The 19,670-nt window shown below is 45.8% G+C and overlaps 1 long non-coding RNA gene across 2 annotated transcripts; it reads right to left on the reverse strand.

Annotated features, from left to right (window-relative positions):
* Positions 1 to 3,272: 3,272 nt before the first annotated feature.
* Positions 3,273 to 19,045, reverse strand: LOC129529009 (uncharacterized). 2 transcript variants are annotated; one of them, XR_008674381.2, is made up of 5 exons: positions 9,522 to 19,045; positions 8,023 to 8,161; positions 5,290 to 6,055; positions 4,197 to 4,314; positions 3,277 to 3,866 (listed from the first exon to the last, which is right to left on the reverse strand). It is a non-coding gene; the product is annotated as an uncharacterized lncRNA (long non-coding RNA). The 2 variants fall into 2 exon arrangements; XR_008674380.2 differs by having other exon boundaries at positions 3,273 to 3,866; positions 4,197 to 6,055.
* Positions 19,046 to 19,670: the final 625 nt, after the last annotated feature.

Consider the following 19,670-nt stretch of genomic DNA (forward strand, 5'->3'; position numbering starts at 1 on the left):
GCGACTGACCATGCTGAGGCCAGCAGGGGTTTGGGGAGTCCAGGCAGGGCTTTCCCAGATGAGAGGGAGCCAAATCCATGGAAACATGCCTGGACTGAACAGAGACCCTGAGGAGGAAGGAAGCTGGTTCACGGCAGAGGCCTATAAAACAGGACCTTGGGGAGCCATGTCGGGGTGCTAATCCTCTGTGCACCAGTAGGCGAGGGTTCTGGAGTGGCCCTGGCTGAGGAATTCCCCTGGAGGCATCATCCTGTGGTTGCCTGAAGCCCCAGGCCCTCTGAGCCAACTTCTTGCCACTGCTGCTTGCTGGCCAGTTTGCCAGTGGTGGCAAGGGCCTGGCCTGGCGAGGCTGACCTGAGGTTGGCCCTCTGGACTGTCCTGTTTCCCTGGTCATACCCAGCGCTAGCACACACATCCTTGGCAGGCTGCCCCGTGCGGCTTCTGAGCTGGGGAGGCTGACGGCAGACCGTACATGGCAGGGTTTGCTTATCGGTCTTTCTGGGGCAGTCGGTTGGCCTTGCCCCAGTGGGTAGTACACTCTGCTTAGCTTCATCATCTCCTTTTTAAAAACTGAGCAGTTACTATAGTCAGAGCCTAATGCCATATGCATAGTCTCATCTAATCCTCCCCAGGTACTTACTATTATATTACAGACGAAGAAACTGAGGCTCGCAAAGGTTTTTGTGCTCTAGATTCTGGAGCACATACGGAGTGAGCTATATGATTTAACCACGTCTTTTTTTTTTTTTTTCCGAGACAGAGTCTCCCTCTGTTACCCAGGCTGGAGTGCAGTGGTGCAGCTGTGGCTCACTGCAACCTCCACCTCCCAGGTTCAAGCGATTCTCATGCCTCAGCCTCCCAAGTAGCTGGGATTACAGGCATGCGCCATCACGCCCGGCTAATTTTTAGGGGCTATTTTTACTAGAGACGGGGTTTTGCCATGTCGACCAGGCCGATCTTGAACTCCTGGCCTCAAGTGATCCACCCGCCTTGGCCTCCCAAAGTGCTGGGATTACAGGCATGAGCCACTGCGCCTGGCCAAACCACTGTCTTACATTGCCTTCCATAGACCTCAGCATCTGATATGCCCTTAAGCACAAGAGAATCTTCTCCAAATACTTACACCCAAATTGTGTGAGAAGCCAAGACACTGGGAAATTTCCTTCCATAGTTGAGCAGCTCATTCTCAAAATACACAGGGCTGACTTCTTGGGTCACTGTGGGCCCAAGACTGAGGAGGATGACTGGGTAGGGCCTACCAGGCACCTCTCAGGGAGGCTCAGCCCTCTTTTCCAGCCTTTTCTCCTCTTCTAGCACTTCTTGGAGGTCAGGACAAGAGGACTAAAGTGTTTGTCCTCTCCAGAGAAGAATGCTAAGGTCTTGCAACACAATCCTGGAACCAACAAATATGCGTCCTTCAAATGCCACGCCAAGTGCTGTGCCATGCTTGCCCTCCATGGTTTTACTGTAGCTGTTCCTCTGCCTGGATGCCCCCCATTTTATTGCCTTAGTCTCTATTTCAGCTAATTTTTTTTTTATAACTAGCGTGGGCCCTCTTGAAAGGAGACCCTGAAATATACACCTGGGTGCCATACCCATAATTTATTTGGGAGGCGATCTCAAGGAGTGCGGAGATGGAATAAGGAAGTGAGACAGGGAAGGAAAGGCACTGATGATGTGTTGATGAGCAGAGACTGCCGTGGGCAACTGGGGCTCCTTCTTGCTGGGGGCCTCATCTTGCTGGGGGCCTCTGTGAGACTGTGTAGAGCATACCTCAGGATTGTTCCATTAAGTGGCAAGGAAGAGGGGATATCTATCCACCAGCTTCTGCTTTTTGTTGGTTTGAGGGTTCTTCTGTGGCTTTAACTTCCTGGCACATAGATCAAGCAACTCCACGGAGGGCTAAGGGGATAGGGTAGGCACTGACAGCACCTGCTATAGCATCCTTCAAGATTTCACCCAAGCGGATGCCCCCAGGCGAATTAAGTGCCTTCCTTGGTGTTCTTTCCTAGGTAACATTGGCTACCTGTCATCAAGCAGATTGATGTGGCTCATTCTGTAGTTTAGGACTAAACTTCCTGATAACAGAGCCGCATGGTTTATTTCCTAGCCCTAGTGCCTGGGGTGGCGTCTGGCACACAGGAGAAATGTTCTGACAAATGAATGGGAAAAGGTATGACAGTGTACATGGAGGATCATGGGGTTCTTCACAATTCCCAGGAGTGGATGGGGCAGGACTCAAAACAGTAAAAATCAAATTCAAGTTCCTGAAATTCACAGCTCAAGTCCTCCAGCATCCCAGCATTGAGAAGGGCTAAGATGAGAGTTGAGACGGAGGAGTGAGCAAAAGTGGAGGTAGAAAATTGAGTCCCAGAAAACCTTCCAATTCAGATTCCCCACATTCTTAGGATCTTTGAGAGAAAAAATCTGTTGGAAGAAGATTACAAGGTTAGACAGTAAAACTATAGCAGCAGGGGGAAAAAAGAGCCAGTAATTATATACTTGGCCACACTTTTATGGATTTAGATAAAAATCAGAGTCATGGATCTTTGGCCTTAGAAAGAACTTTAGAAGTTGTCTGGTCCCATCCCTCCTTGTCAATTTTAGGAGAAAACTGAGCCCCAGAGAGAGAAATTGGCTTGTCTGAGGTCACACAGTGTTGAGTTCCTAATTACCCAGTGAAAAGCAAAGGTGATCTAATTCTCACTGTTTCACTCTGGCTCTGGGTTTATTTGCACAGCTAACCAGGTCTCACCTGCCCTGATATTAGCAATGTGAGTCTTTCCCTGACGGTATGGCTAAGTAAACACACCTGGCAAGCATCAAGCCACAGAGCAGTTTCAGGGGCTCTGACTCCAGCTGTTCCCATCTTACCCCCAGAACTCCAGGAATAATTACTCCCAATACAGACTGCCCCAGAGACCCAGAACTGGTATCTTCTAAGTGAGTCCTGTCCAGCTCTCTTTACAACTCTTGCAGCCTGCAATGGGGTGATGAGGGCTGGCCCAGGTGACAGGTGACTGCTCGGCCAGCTGCCCCTGCCCTGCCCTCCAGATGCCAGTCAGCTACGCTGAGGGGTCTTCCCCAAAACATGGGAGTCAGAATGTACAAGCCTAAAGATTGCATTCTTCTCTGACACCAGAGATAAGCCAGAAGAATGGGAGGGTGATTGTGGGAGGAGACGGTACCAGGTTGTCAAGTCTCCGGGAAGAGCCAGCTCTCCCAAAATGGAATGTAGAAAAGAGGCTTCCAAGTGGTAGAAACCAAGATATCTGAGTGGGTTCACTGACGTGGCTGCCCTGCCTGTGAGGAAATGATCTGGAGGAAATAAAGTAGTAATGGGTTGAGACGCATGTTTATTTTCTTTTTGAAGTGTCACTCACCAAGTCATATTTCAGCATGAGGATTGATAGAATGCTTAGAATTTTAGAAGATACCATTTGAGATCCTTTTAAAATCCATAGTGGAAAAGATTCAAACAGAAATGTGAGTTCAGACTCTAACCTGCCAATTTATTTTGCATGTGACTTTAGGAAGTGGGATGGGACAGTGGATAGGAAAATTTACAAATTATATTCTGGAATTTACCACAGCCAGAGGCAGCATACTAGAGGAAAAGGACCTTAACGGGGACACAAGACGCTGGATTCTCAGTCCGACACCGCTACCATCTTTCTGGGTACAGTGTCTGTGTTCTTAAGCTTCTGTCTATCTCATATTTTTCATCTGTAAAGTCAATGAATTGGCTTAGCAGTTCAGCACATGTATCTTGAGACCATGGTAGTGTACGACCCAGGTGCTCAGTATATAACACGGGGGCTCAGAGATGAACAAGGCTTGGACCCTTCCCTCAAGCAGTTCCCAGCCTAGAAGGGATGGAAGACAGAAAAAAATCATGCACAGTGTGAGCACACTATCACATCACAAAAAGTTGAACTGTGAGCTCTGTTCATCCAGGAATTATGTCTAGCTTGTTCACTGCTGCATCTGAGTATCTGGCAGCAACTGCACACAATAGATGCTTAAGAGAGATTTACTGGGCTGGGCACGGTGGCTCACACCTGTAATCCTAGCACTTTGGGAGGCCGAGGCGGGTAGATCACCTGAGGTCAGGAGTTGGAGACGAGCCTGGCCAGCATGGTGAAACCTCATCTCTATTAAAATACAAAAAATTGACTGGGTGTGGTGGCACTCACCTGTAATCCCATCTACTCAGGAGGCTGAGGCAGGAGAATCACTTGAACCCAGGAGATGGAGGTTGCAGTGAGCTGAGATTGCACCGTTGCGCTCCAGCTGGATAACAAGAGCAAAACTCTGTCTCACAAAAAAAAAAAAAAGAGAGAGAGAGAGAGACAGATTTACTGAATGAATGAGTGTGACTGTGCCCTCTCCTTCTCCTGTTTCTGATCAGTTACATTTCCTTATTTGGAATTTTCTTCAGAAGAGCAGTCAGGGTTTGTCTGTGCATTTATTTAGATTTCTAATATGTTAAAGAAAATTCTTTCAAAAATAGAAGTGCTTGACAAACAAAGCAATGATTTGGAATCTTGTGGAGCTCGAGTGTTATTTATTCCCCATTGCTATAGAAACGTGCAGCTGCATTGTGGATGTTCAGTAACATTTTGTTGAATGAAAAAATGCATGCTGTTCAATAAGTATAAGAGCATATGCTCAACATCATTATTTACCACTGAAATGCAAATTTAAGCCATAATGAGATACTATAGTACACCCACCAGAATGGCCAAAATTCAAAAGATTGACAATATCAAATGTTGCCAAGGTTGTGGAGCAAATGTAACTTTTTTTGAGGTGGGGGTCTCACTATGTTGTCCAGGCTAATCTCAAACTCCTGGGCTTAAATGGTGCCTGGCTAGAACTCATATGCTGCTGGTGGGAATGTCAAATGGTATAGCTACTTTGGAAAACTTCTTGGCAGTATCTATGAATGCTAGGCATATGTCTACCTTATTACTCAGAAATTACACTCCTGGGTTTATACTCAAGAGAAATGAGTGTGTATAGCCACCAAAAGAATGTTTATAGCAACTTTATAAATGCTCCAAAATGGAAACAACCCAAAAGGCTATCAATAGAAAAACTGATACGTAAATCATGGTATAGTCATACAACGGGTTACTATACAGCCACAAAAAAGAATGAACTATGCCATGCTTAACAACACAGATGAATCTCTTAGCCAAACACAAAAGAGTACATACTATATGGGTTTATTTTTATGAAATTCAAGAACAGGCAAAACTAATCAATGGTCAGAATAATGGTTACCTCTTAACAGCATCCCAGGCAGAGGGAATTCCCGTTCTGAATCAACGGTCAGAATAGTGGTTATCTTTTAAGAGCATCCCAGGCAGAGGGCCCAGTATGTGAAAGAAATGGAGGCTTGACAAGGTGTGGTGTGTTGAGCAAATAGGTAGTTCAGTATGGTGGGAGGGTGGGAGGATGGTAGGGGCCATGGAGGAGGAGTGTAGGGAGGAGAGATTGGAAAGGTTATTTGGGGTCATTCTGTGAAAGGCTCTGTGGTAGTCATCAGGGCTATTGGCCATATAGTTCAGGTTTTGCCTCTTTTGGCTACTGGTAGGATTGTACTGCCTGGCCCTTTGTGGGTGGGTGGGGCCATGTTTCCACATTTTGTTCTGGCCAATGATTTGCAACAGGAGGTGATGTGTGTCACTTCCAGACAATGCCATCCAATTGTTAGTATGAGGCCCTCCAGAGCTGTGTCTTCCTCACTGGCATGCCAGTTGCCACTATTTGATGGTGGCTGCTCCATCATCCTGGATCCCTAGGAAGACCCGAGCTCCCCCAGGGCTGATCACATTGCATAGATAGTATGAGAAATAAATCTTTGTGGTTTTCGGTTGCTTGTTACCACAGCATAACCTGTTTATTTGGACTGACACAGGCCTTGATTGCAGTGTCACATTCATTGGTTCATTTATTCATTCACTCATCACGTTGAATGCCGCTCTGTGCTAGATACTGTTCTCAATGCCAGAGCAGGCATAGTCCCTCCTCTCAAGGAGCTCTCATTCTGTTGGGGAACACAGACAATACGCAAATAAATGAACACAGTCATTATGGATTTTTAAATTTTTATTTATTTTAAATTTTTTAATTTCTGTGGGTGCATAGTAGGTAATTATAGATTGCAATTAGAGTTATAAAGGAAATAAACAGGGTGATGTGACATAAAGGAATTGGAAAGGAGAGTGAAGATGGTCATCAAGAAGGGTGACTTTATTTGAACTGAGACCTGAGGATGAGAGGGAGCTGTCATGCACAGGGCCATGGGAATTATATTCCAGGCAATAGCAAGAAAGAGCCTGCTATGTTTGAGATGCCTTTGTTGCTGTGTGGATTGCAGGCAAAAGCAAAGCTGGAGAGTTACATTAGGAAGCTGTTGAAAATGCCCATGGGGGAGGTGGTGATGTTGCCCTGAGAGTAATGACAGTAAAGGCGAAGACAAGTACACGGATTTGAAATATGTTTTGAAAGTAGAATCAGCAGGATCTGTTGGTGGACTGGAAGTGAGGTGTGTTAGGCTGAATAATAGTCCCCAAAGATATCCATGTGTTAGTCCCTGGAACATGTAAATGTTATCTTATATAGTAAAAGGAATTTTGTGTGTATGATTAAAGTAAAGACCTTGAGATAAGGTGATTATCCCTGTGGGGCCTGAATGTAATCACTACCGTTCTTTTTTTTTTTTTTTTTTTTTTTTTTGAGACAGAGTTTTGCTCTTGTTGCCCAGGCTGGAGTGCAATGGCACAATCTCAGCTCACCACAACCTCCACCTTCCAGGCTCAAGTGATTCTCCTGCCGCAGCCTCCTGAGTAGCTGGGATTACAGGCATGCGCCACCACGCCCAGCTAATTTTGTATTTTTAATAGAGACAGGGCTTCTCCATGTTGGTCAGGCTGGTCTTGAACTCCTGACCTCAGGTGATCCACTCACATCAGCCTCCCAAAGTGCTGGGATTACAGGTGTGAGCCACCCTGCCTGTCCTATAATCACTACCATTCTTATAAGAGGGAGGAAGAGGGACAACTTACTACAGAGAAGGCAATGTGAAGACAGAAGGAAGGCCGGGCATGGTAGCTCATGCCTGTAATCCGAATACTTTGGGAGGCCAAGGTGGAAGGATCACTTGAGCCCAGGAGTTTAAGACCAGCCTGGGTAAGATAGAGAGAACCTGTCTGTACAAAAAGTTTAAAAATTAGCCAGGCATGGTGGTACATGCCTGTGGTTCCAGCTACTTGAGAGGCTGAGGTGGGAGGTTGAGGCTGCAGTGAGCTGTGATTGCACTGCACTCCCAGCCTGGGTGATGCAGCGAGACCCTGTCTCAGAAAAGCAAAACAACAACAACAACAAAAACCAAAGGAAAACACTACATGGATGACTTTGAAGATAGAGAAAGGACCACAGAATGTAAGGAATGCAGTTCTCAAACTGGAAGAAGCAAGGAAGTGGATGGGGTCCTCTGGAGGATGTGTGGCCCTGGTGACACCTTGACTTTGGTCCAGCGACACTGATTTCAGGATTCCCCCCTCCAGAACTTAGAGACAATAAATGTGTATGTTGTTGTTCTTACTTTTATTGTGGTAAAATATTTATGACATAATATTTATCATTTAAACCATTTGTCAAGTGTGCACTCCAGTGGCATTAAATATATTCACAATGATATTGGGTAACCATCACCACTATCTATACCTGAAACATTTTCATCATCCCCAACAAAATCTCTGTACCCATGAAACAATAACTCCCTCTTTCCCCCAACCCTTGGTAACCTCTGTTCTACTTTCTGTCTCTATATTTGCCTATTCTAGGTACCTCCTATAAGTGGAATCATACAATATTTGTCCTTTGGTCTCTGGCTTGACTAAGCATAATTTTCAAGGTTGATCCATGTGGCAGCACGTATCAAGATGTTATTCCTTTTTACGGCTGAACAATATTGTGTTGGTTCATTCTCACACTGCTATAAAGACATACCTGAGACTGGGTAATTTACAAAGAAAAAGGTTTAGTTGGCTCATCATTCCACAGGCTGTACAGGAAGCATGACTGAGGAGGCCTCAGGGAGCTTTTACTCAAGGTGGAAGGCAAAGGCGGAGCAACCATCTTCACACGACTTGAGCAGGAGGAAGAGAGAGAGCGGGGAGGTGTCACACACCTCCAAACAACCAGATCTCGTGAGAACTCGATCATCAGAACAGCACCAAAGAGGGAAATCCTCCCCCAAGATCCGATCACCTCCCACCAGGTCCCACCTTCAATATTGAGGATTACAACTTGACATGGGATTTGGGTAGGGACACAAATCCAAACCATATCAAATATCGTGGGTTGGTTTCAGCCACCAAATTTGTGATAATTTGTTCCAGCAGCCACGTGAGGGATGAGAGGAAAGAAGGCATGAGGGAGGATCCCCAGGCTTTTGGCTGAGAACTGGCTGGATTGAGATGCCATTTCCTGGGATAGAGGGATCTGAGAGAGCAACCTATGAGGGGTAGAGAAACCACAGGCTTGTTCTGGCCACGTGAAGTTTGAGATGTCTGTCAGGTCTCCAAGGAAATGTTGAGGAGACAATTGGCCATCCAGCTCTGGAATTCAGGGGAGAGCTGGGGCTGCATTTGGGAGGCATCGGAGTGAGATGGTGCTTAAAGCCAATAGACAGGTTGAGGTCACCTAGGGAAGGTGAGTAGAGATGGAAGAGAAGGGGATTAAGCTATCATTCTATCCTTTGAAGGTGGGCAGAGGAGGAGGAATGAGCTGAGGTGGATGAGAAGGAGCAGTCAGGGAGATAGAAGAAAACTCACGAAAGTTTGATACCGTGAAAGGGGAGAGGCCTGTTTCATTGAGGAAAGCATGGCTGATCAGGTTTTTAGAGACTAAATAAGAGGAGACATTTATGACCTGGACAAGAGCAGGGTCTACTGAGGGGTTGAGACTGAAGCAGGAGAGGAGTGAGTTAGGACACGGGAAAGTGTGTGTTAGCCTTCTTAACTCTCTGGAGAAGCTTTAGGGTGAGATGGAGCAGAAGAATAGGGCGAGGTAGAGTTTAAAAAGTATTTAAGGTGGGGGACGTTGTTGTGGTTATTTCTTGCTGACAAGTATCCCAAAACTTAGTGGCTTAAAACAAGTCATTATTCAGTACATCATCACTTAACGTTGTTGATAGGTTCTTGGAAACTGTGACTTTGAATGAAGCCATGTATCATGAAACCAATTTTACTCTAGGTGAATTGATATAAACAAGAGATAGGTTCCTGTGGCATATTTATGGTCACAAAAACATCACCAAACCTTATAAATAAAGACCAAAACACTTCTAATGTTAAATATTAAAATAAATGGCCTGGTGCGGTGGTTCATGCCTGTAATCCCAGCCCTTTGGGAGGCTGAGGCGGGCAGATCATGAGGTCAGGAGTTTGAGACCAGCCCGGTCAACATAGTGAAACCCCGTCTCTACTAAAAATACAAGAAATTACCTGGGCGTGGTGGCATGCGCCTGTAATCCTGGCTACTTGGGAGGCTGAGGCAGGAGAATCACTTGAACCTGGGAGGCGGAGGTTGCAGTGAGCCAAGATCGTGCCACGGCACTCCAGCCCGGGTGACAGGGCAAGACTCCGTCTCAAAATAAATAAATAAAATAAATGTGAGCTATACATATATTTTATATTTAAGAAAGATGAATAAAAAGGTCATTATTTACCTGCTTATTCCAGTTCAGGGTAGCAGGTGGCCAGAGCCTATCCTAGCAGCTCAGGGTGCAAGGCTGGAACCAGCCCTGGGCAGGACGCCATCCCATTGCAGGGTGCGTTCAGACACGCATACACACTCACTCAGACTTGAACCATGCAGACACGCCAATGAACTTGATATACACAGCTTTGAGACGTGAAAGGAAACCAGAATGCCTGGAGAAAACCCACGTAGACATGGGGAGAACCTGCAAACTTCACAGAGACAGTAGACCAACTTTTTTTTCTCATCCACATTATAAGAAAATGATATTGAATAAAACAATATGATTTGAGGACCTGCTGTATTTGATTCCGTTATTTTGTGGGTTAGGAATTTGGTTATCGCCCCCCTAGATGATTGTTTTGCTCCTTGCAGCATTGACTGGGGTCACTGCTGGTAGTCAGCTGTTGAAAGGGCTGGTTTGAGGGTTTAAGGTGGCTTCACTCACATGCCTGGCACCTTGATGGGGATGACTAGAAGGCTAGGCTCCACCAGGACTATCGACTGGAGTGCAGACATGTGACTTCTCTAGCATGGCGGCCTCAGGGTAATTGAAGTTCTTGCAAAGTGGTCTCAGGGCTCTGTGAGGGAGTGCTCCAGCACAGGACAGATGCTGCTTGGCCTTTCATGACCTATGCATGGAGGTCACATAGTATCCCTTTTGCTGTACTCTATTGGTCAATCTAGCCACAACCCCCCCGCCCCAGATTTAATTAGTGGGGACGTAGATACCTCCTTTTTTTTTTTTTTTGACAGAGTCTTGCTCTGTCACCCAGTCTGGAGTGCAGTGGTGCAATCTTGGCTCACTGCAACCTCAGCCTCCCGGGTTCAAACGATTCTCCCACCTAAGCCTCCCTCGTAGCTGGGATTACAGGTGCACGCCACCATGCCCAGCTAATTTTTTGTATTTTTAGTAGAGACAGGGTTTTGCCATGTTGGCCAGGCTGGGCTCGAACTCCTGACCTCAAGTGATCCTCCCGCCTCGGCCTCCCAAAGTGCTGGCTTTACAGGCATGAGCCACCGTGCCCTGCCAGATCCTCCCTCTTGATGGGAAGACTGTCAAGGAATTTGCAGCCATGTTTAAACCCCCCCACAGATACAGAACATGTTTACAGATTAGATGAGAAGGCACTGGGGAGTGGGGAGAGGTGAATGATGCAGAAGAGAGAAGAGGAAACTGCAGGAATAAAGTCCTTCAGAGGCCACAAGGGGATAATACTCTGAAGGCACTCCTCACTGAAACAGAAGGAAATAAGATATGGCGAGGACAGGTGCACAGTGAAAAGATGAGGCTGTTCCCATATGATAACTTCATGCTGCTCGATAATGTGCAGGTGAGCTCAACAGCTGAGGGGCGGATGTGGAGGGTTGAGAAGAAAAGAGGGTAGGACAGTAATCTCGGAGAATTGGAACATTAGGTATTTTTTTGAAGCAGATTTTAATAGTGATGACATTTTGTCATTTCTGGAAAGATTATAATACATGATTATTAATCCTCAGTAATATATTAATAACACAATCTCTTTACTAGCAATTATTAATTATGCCAAGTATTTATGGAACCCATGAGAGATACTCCAGATTCTAGATGTTGCTGACCAACTCTTGTTCACCACATTTCTTTAGGAGGGAGGCAAATGCTATTATTTCCATTTTATTGCTGCAGAAATTATATTCAATTTCATAAAGTAAATCTGATAAAGGACCCAAGATGAGAACTCTGAGACCATTTCTGAGGGAGGAGTATTGAGAACATGGAGAATACTTGCTTGTTTTACTTGAGACAATGTTTGGATTGCCAACTTTTAAGAGAGATAAAAAAGATTATTTGGCAAAAGTGAGTCTTCAGCAAAATTACTTAGTAAGTGAAATCTTTTTGCAAATGATGCTTCCAGTGTTAAAAACATGTTTGTAATTCATGTTCTGGAATTGCTTTCAGGAGGAGTTTCTGATACACGCACACACACACACACACACACACACACTCTACAATTATCAGGATTATGTTTATTTATTAAATCACTCACCCAAATATTTTATTTATCCTAATCTCATAATGCACCTTACTTAGTCTCAGATATTTCCAAAAATCAACCCCCCATGAAAGTACTGAAAAATCATCGACAGTGAGGAAATTACAGAGAAGGTGAATCAGGCTTTGCTGAGAATTTCCAAAGGGGGGTTCCAAGGATGTTCTGAGCAGCTCCATTGCAAAGGTCCACACACATGCGTCACAGAATCCCATTATGTCAGGCAAGACTGAGGTCTTAGAGTCACCCAAATAAAACTTATCTATGTGCTCTGACCTCTCCTCCTTCTGACACTCTTTATGTTTATCTACCAATTGGGTTTCCAGTCATTCAATTAGTCAAACTAAAGATTGTAGGGTCAACTTGACCCTCTGCTCCATTACTGTAAAATTCACTTGTTCATTGCCCACCACTATCAGTTAGAAATGCGTTCAGCTATGAGATACAGAAACCCTACCTAACAATGGCTTAAATACATTCATTTATTTTTCTTACATAACAAAAAGCCACATCCACATTCAAGGCAGGAAGAATAGGAAGGTGAAGGGTGAAGCCAGCTGACTTTCCCTTTTGTTAGGATAGAAAAAAACTTTCCCAGAAATCTCCACAGCATACTTCCCCTTAGGCCTCATTGGTCAGAATTGGATCCCATGGCCCCTCCCCGGCCCCGCCAACCTACAAAGGAAGCTGATCAGTTAGGGAATAAGATTGTCATAATTGGCATAGACCAGTGTAGATCTATCACTGATTTGGACACATTGATTCAGCCCAAATCAAGTTCTGTTAGCAAGGAAGATGGGAAAATGGTTTTGGGTAAAAAATGGTGTTGGCCACAATTGCAATCTGCTCATTTTAGTTCTGCGGCAGCTGATTTTAGGTATGGCATAGTGGCTTATGCCATATATAAATGGCCGGGTGTGGTGGCTCATGCCTATAACCCTAGCACCTTGGGAGGCTGAGGCCAGTGGATCTCCTGAGCTCAGGAGTTCAAGACCAGTCTGGGCAACATGGCGAAACCCTGTCTCTACCAAAAACACAAAAAATTAGCCAGGTGGGTGGTGCGTGCCTGTGGTCTCAGCCACTTGGGAGGCTGAGGTGGGAGGACCGCTTGAGCGTAGGAGGTGGAGGTTGCAGTGAGCTGAGATGGCACTACTGCACTCCAGCCTGGGTGACAGAATGAGACCCCATCTCAAACAAAACAAAACAAAAACCATAATCATGAATACTAAGGGCATGCCTCACAAATCCCTGTGGTCTCATATCTGACCAACTGTGCCCATGTATGTTTCTTACCCCAACACACAGTAACATGTGCAGCCCCTTATCTTAAAAGGGTGAACTTTGCTTGAGTTACATGCAATGGATTCAGCAGGTTCTTGCCAAGTGTTGGCTGCCTGTTTGCTCTCCTGATGTCTACCCGATTAAAAGAACCTTATAAAAGGAGGAAAAGGTCAGGGTAAAGACATTTGTTGCAGCCTCTAGAAACAGAACTCAGTCCCTTAGGAAAAGTCACCTCTCTCTGGTAGGACTTGGCACCAACGATTGCCACACACTAGTGAGAGTTGGGCCAACCAGTCGTAGGGGTGGAAAGTCCTCTGGTTTGGTGTCGTCTTTGTTGGGAAAAAGGCAGAACTCTTTCCTCCCCTTCTTAACTCCACCTCTCACCCAGATTTGCACGCAAACGTTACATTGGACCAACAGTGGGAATCTGAGAACTTTTTAGCAGAAATTTTCACTATTTTGGCATTTGAAACCTAGTGTAAAGTAATTGGAAGAAAAAAGTGTCTATGGAGTTCTGTAGGTCTTACTCAAACATGTTCTGAGAAAAATCAACTCAAGGACATTGTCACGAGTAAAGACTATCTAGGGTCCTTGGCTCCGGAGGCCTTGCCATTCTCATGGGAAATCAAGAGTAGTGTTGAGGAGCACGCTCAAGTCAGAAGATTTTCATACAAATCCTTGCTTCCCACATACTAGCTGAGTGACTTTGACAAGTCGCTTGACCTCTCTGTGCACAGTTCCGATGTGTGCTGGAGCTGGTTTATCCCCACTGGAAAGACGGATGTTCGCATTTCTTCCCAACTCTGTGTTCACTGACATCATGTTGGCTGTGGTGGGAATCTTTACACCATGGGAATTGGCAAATCAGTGTTTCCCCAGTCCACAGAGTTGTAAACATTTAACGGTGCACCACTGCATGTTTTCTACTTCGTACAATGGGCTGATAATACCTTCCTCACCTAGGGGATGAATTGAGAGAACTCATAGGAGACAAAAGTGATAGCCCTTAATACACACGAGCTTTCTAATTCTTTTAGCCACGTAAATGTTTGCTATATTATTGTTGAGACTGCTTTTTGGAGAGGTGGGAGCTGATTTCACTTGCTCTGTCATTGGTTTGCAAAGCCACTTACCCTTTTGGTATCCCTGTTGCTCCTGGGGCCTATTTGACTGCTATGGCAACCTGTCAACCTACCCTGAAATTCAGCAAATTATTTAACCTGATGGCATGGCCAGAATAATGGGGTTGTGTTGGCAGAGAGACACCGGAGTCTCTGAAGAAAACACATGCATGATACAAAGGTCCCAGATTATTACACCTGAGTGGGGGATATATCTTGACCTGATTGTGGTGGAGATGGACTGTAATCAATGGAGGACTACAATGGCATGGTCTCAGCTCACTGCAACCTCCGCCTCCCAGGTTCAAGTGATTCTCCTGTCTCAGCCTCCCGAGTAGCTGGGATTACAGGCGCGCTCCACCTCGCCTGGCTAATTTTTGTATTTTTAGTAGAGATGGGGTTTCTCCATGTTGGTCAGGCTGATCTTGAACTCCTGACCTCAGGTGATCCACCTGCCTTGGCCTCCCAAAGTGCTGGGATTACAGGTGTGAGCCACTGTGCCTGGCCAATTTCCATGAGTTTCAAATGGCTTAATAGATAGCTTATTAAAATACAAAAACAAAAACCAGGTGACAGGATGGTATAAAGATGAGAAAGACACACTCTGAAATGCCATCAGCTGTGTCTTAGGATACCGCTAGAATGGGATAGATTTCTTATTCTCCTTTTTGGGGATATCTCATCCTGCATTAGTCAGCTATTCCACAATGATGCTGCTTAACACACTGCTCCAGAACTCAGTGTTTTACAATAACAAGAATTTGTTCCCACACAAATTGTCTGTGGGTCAGCTGATCTAGCTCAGCTTGGCTCCAGGCTGTGGACTCCATTTAGATCTGCTGCATGGATTCCATTCAGTGGCTCAGGTGATGACCTGGGGAATCCTGTTCTCACAGTGGAGGCAGGAGTGCAAAAGGATTGCAAAAGCACAGTGGCAGCCTCTGGGCCAAAGGAAGTCAAACGGCCAAGCCCAACAGTAAGCGGGCAGGTAGTATATGCTACCCATGGTATGAGAGGAGAGGGGAGAAAATATTTGCTGAACAATGATCCAAACTGTCACACAAACCATCACACTTATTTGAAAATAAGCGGATAAACTATTTTTCTAATTAAAAATATGTTCTTGTTAAAAATAATACTTTACATTTGTATTGCATATTATGGTTTTAAAAGCATTTTTGCATCATTCTCTCATACATTTCTTCCAGTGATAGAGTGGAAAGGTAGCATCCCCATTTTTAAAGATGTGAAGATTCTGGCTGCATTATTTTCCTAGAACTGGTGTAACAAAATTACCATAAGCCTTATGGCTTGAAACAGAAATTTATTCTCCCACAGTTCTGGAGCCTAGAAGTCCAAAATCAAGATGGCGGCAGGGCCATGCTGTCTCTGAAGGGCGCAGGGAGGAATCCGTCCTTGCCTCTTCCTGGCTGCTGGTGTTTGCTGGCTGTCTTTGGGACTCCTTGGCCTGCACCTGCATCACCCCTGTCTCTGTCTCCATCATCACATGGCCTTTCCTGCTCTTTTCCTTTGTTAGTTTGTTTGTTTAAGACAGAGTTCTGTTCTTGTTGCCCAGGCTGGAGTGCAATGGCACGGTCTTGGCTCACTGCAACCTCTGCCTCCCAGGTTCAAGTGATTCCCCTGCCTCAGCCTCCCAGTAGCTGGGATTACAGGCGCCCATCACCATGCCTGGCTAAGTTTTGTACTTTTAGTAGAGATGGGGTTTCACCATGTTGGTCAGCCTGGCCTCGAACTCCTGACCTCAGGTGCTCTGCCTGCCTCAGCCTCCCAAAGTGCTGGGATTACAGGCATGAGCCACTGCCCCCAGCCTACCTTTTCCTTTTTTTAAGGACACCAGTCATATTGAATTTAGGACTCACCTTAATCCAGTATGACGTCATCTTTACTTGATTACTTCTGCAAAGACCCTATTTTCACATAAGGTCACATTCTCAGGTTCTCTGCAGATGTGAATGTGGGGGGACACCATTAACTCAGTACACTGGCTGGCAGAATTTATGGCATCTACACTCTTTCTTGACAATTCCTCTGGTGTCTGGTATCCTCCCTGCCAAATCAATGCTACATCTCTAAGGCCAGAGCTTCTTACACTTCTCTGGGCACACATATCGCTGAGAGTCTTGTTAAAAGGCAGACTCTGACTCAGAAAGGTCTGGGTGGACCTCAGAGCTGGGATTAGGGTGAGCCGAGGAGGTGCCCTGTACGACCCTGACAGTGAGGGCCTCCTTAAATGCTGTGCCCGGGATGCCTCACCTGTGCCACCCTAGTCCTGGCCCTGTGAGAATTCTGCCTTTCTGACAAATGTTGCGGGGCCAAGGACCACACTTTGAGTTGCAGTCCACGTGGGTTTCATGCGTGGTATCTCACCCTCAATAGCAATGAGGGTCTTTCCATTTTGAAGTTGGATGTCTGTAACTCCTAGAAAGGTAACAGTGGTTCTGCTACATTTTTCTTTTTCTTTTTAAATAACATTGGGTCACATGGGCTGGGCTGGCTGCCAATAATGTTGGTTCTTTAGTGACATTTCAGGAAATTAAGTTGGTAGCACAGAGATTCAGGGCCCCTTTGTAAGCACCTGGTCAGACCTTCATCCCCAGCCCTCCTGGCTTCCCAGAATATCCCACCGTTAGTTCTGCCTCCTGACCTCTGTAGCACTGCCTGGAAGAGGTCTTTGCTCTCTTCCAACAGCCTCCCCTACCAGCCAGGGGCTGGGCCCAAACCAGCTACCCCATCACCAGCAATAGAGCCTATGCACTGAGCCCTGACCCCAGGCCTTGCTGCAAGCCCTACTCTTTCCTTACAGTTTTATATATATGTATTTTTTATTTATATTATATATATATATCTATAAATTTATTTTAAAATTTTATTTTTAGAGAATAAAATTTTCTCAGGGTCGTGCTTTGTCGCCCGGGCTGGAGTGCAGTGGTGCAGTCATAGCTGTCTATATTTTTGAACTTAATTTGCCTTCCCTGTTACCGGCCCCATTTATGTCCATCAGCACATCTCTTGAGTCAGAGGGCACAGGCTTGGGGTGTTGGGCCCTTCCCTCCCCCAGATCCTCTGCTCCTGTCACACAGGGCTCTGCCTTCTCTCCATGGTCCACTTTTGCAACTGAGGGATGTCAGAGGGTAGCCAGAGGCCTCCCCGCCCAACTTCCAGGGGTGAAGAAGAGAGACACTATCCTGTTAAGTCCCCATGCAGCGTTTGTCATTTGCAGTGGCTGGGGAGAAGTGGCTATAGGATTTTTCCTCTGTGATGACTGAAGACACTGCAGCACATGGGGAATTATGGGTGTTTTTGGAGCTCACAGAGTAAGTTGGAGAAAAGAAGTAAATCCTTTTAGTGGAAAGAATCTTCCCCACAGGTGTTAGTCAGGAGCATTCTCATTCAGGTTTTTTAAAAATTGGGACTCCTCTGAGATAACTGAGCCTTTACAAAAATTATTATAGTTATTTTAAATAGAGACAGGGTCTTGCTGTTGCCCAGGATGGTCTTGAACTCCTAGGCTCAAGCAATCCTTCCGCCTTGGCTTCCCAAAATGCTGGGATTACAGATGTGAGCCACCACACCCGGCCAATCACTGAGTCTTGATGCAACATGAGATGTGTGTGCAAATGTCAGGATAGCTTTTTCTTTTCTGTTTTTGTTTGTTTGTTTTGTTTGTTTTGTTTTTGTTTTTTTGAGATGGAGGAGTCTCGCTCTTTCACCCAAGCTGGAGTGCAATGGTGTGATCTCGGCTCATCGCAATCTCTGCCTCCTGGGTTCAAGTGATTCTCCTGCCTCAGCCTCCCGAGTAGCTGGGATTACAGGCAGGTGCCACCACACCTGGCTAATTTTGTATTTTTAGTAGAGACGGGGTTTCTCCATTTTGGTCAGGCTGGTCTCGAACTCCCGACCTCAGGTGATCCTCCTGCCTCGGCCTCCCAAAATGCTGGGATTACAGGCGTGAGCCACCGTGCCCGGCCTCCCCTCTTTCTGATAGCACTCAATATTTCCACACAACTCCAGTGAGGTTCAAGGAATTGGAAAAACTTTGATGCAAGTGAGGGCCAAGGGCTTCACTTTTTCAGATTTTCCAGCTATCATTTCCTGGACTCAAGAGTCCTTGGCTGTAGGGTGCATGAGAAGGAAAGATGGGTGAAATAACAAAGAGGAATGTTCCCCTTCTTTCTCCTACCACTGAGAGATTCTGGGGTGACAGGGGCGGAAGGGAGAGAGGCAGGAAAGTCACGCTATGTGAGAAAATAATTAAAATGAATATAGAGATACTAAATGTAGAAGCCAAATTTTTTTTTTTTTGAGACAGGATCACTGAGGTTGGAGTGTGATGGCATGATCATAGCTCACTGCCACCTTGAACTCCTGGGGCTCAAGGGATCCTCTCATCTCAGCCTCCCAAGTAGCTGGGACTACAGGCATGTGCCACCATGCCCAGCTAATTTTAAAAATCTTTGTAGAGATGGGGTCTTGCTGTGTTGCCCAAGCTGGTCTTGAACTCCTGGGCTCGGGTGAGCCTCCTGCCTTGGCCTCCCAAAGTGCTGGGATTACAAGGTGAGCCACTACGCCCAGCCCCAAAAAATAAATCTTGTGAGTTAAAAATAAAATTTTAAAGTGATTTTAGAAGACAGATATTACAAAATATCTTGACTTCTTGTATTAAATGAGTTTTCAAATTAAAGCTTCCTCATTTCCTTACTTTTCTGACTGTGGGACTAAAAATGAAACTTTCCCAAAATTAAGCATGGTGGCTCACGCCTGTAATCCCAGCACTTTGGGAGGCCGAGGCAGGTGGATCACCTGAGGTCAGGAGTTCAAGACTAGCCTGACTAACATGGAGAAACCCTGTCTCTACTAAAAAAAATACAAAATTAGCCAGGCGTGGTGGTGCATGCCCGTAGTCCCAGCTACTCGGGAGGCTGAGGTAGGAGAATCGCTTGAACCTGGGAGGCGGAGGTTGTGGTTAGCCGAGATCACACCATTGCTCTCCAGCCTGGGCAACAAGAGCGAAACTCCATCTCAAAAAACAAAAACAAAAATCAAAACAAAGAAAAAAACAACACTCTAAGCACCTCATTTCTCTAGCTCCCAGACCTTTTTGGTTCAGCCTCTCCTCCCACAGCTAACTGCTCTTAATGCCCCTGGTTCTCTCTTACTGGTGTGAGACTGAGCTCAGGAACGCCTGCTCTGGAGCTGGGGTAAGGGGCATTTCAAGGCTGGGCAAGGCTGGGGAAGGAAGGGTGGGGTTTGCTGGGTTAAGCTTAGTGGCTTCTGGAGTCAAGACAAACACTGCTCATTGGCAGTGTGACCCCGGGCAAGTTCACCTTCTGAATCTTTCTCCTTTGTAGAGGAAGCCATTTCTACCCTCTATGGGCTGACATGAGAATTGCACAAAGGGATATCTATAAACTGCATGTCACTAAAGCAAAGTGCCCTCAAC

This window comes from Gorilla gorilla, chromosome 21 (genome assembly GCF_029281585.2).
Source record: "Gorilla gorilla gorilla isolate KB3781 chromosome 21, NHGRI_mGorGor1-v2.1_pri, whole genome shotgun sequence".
NCBI classification, from domain to species: domain Eukaryota; kingdom Metazoa; phylum Chordata; class Mammalia; order Primates; family Hominidae; genus Gorilla; species Gorilla gorilla.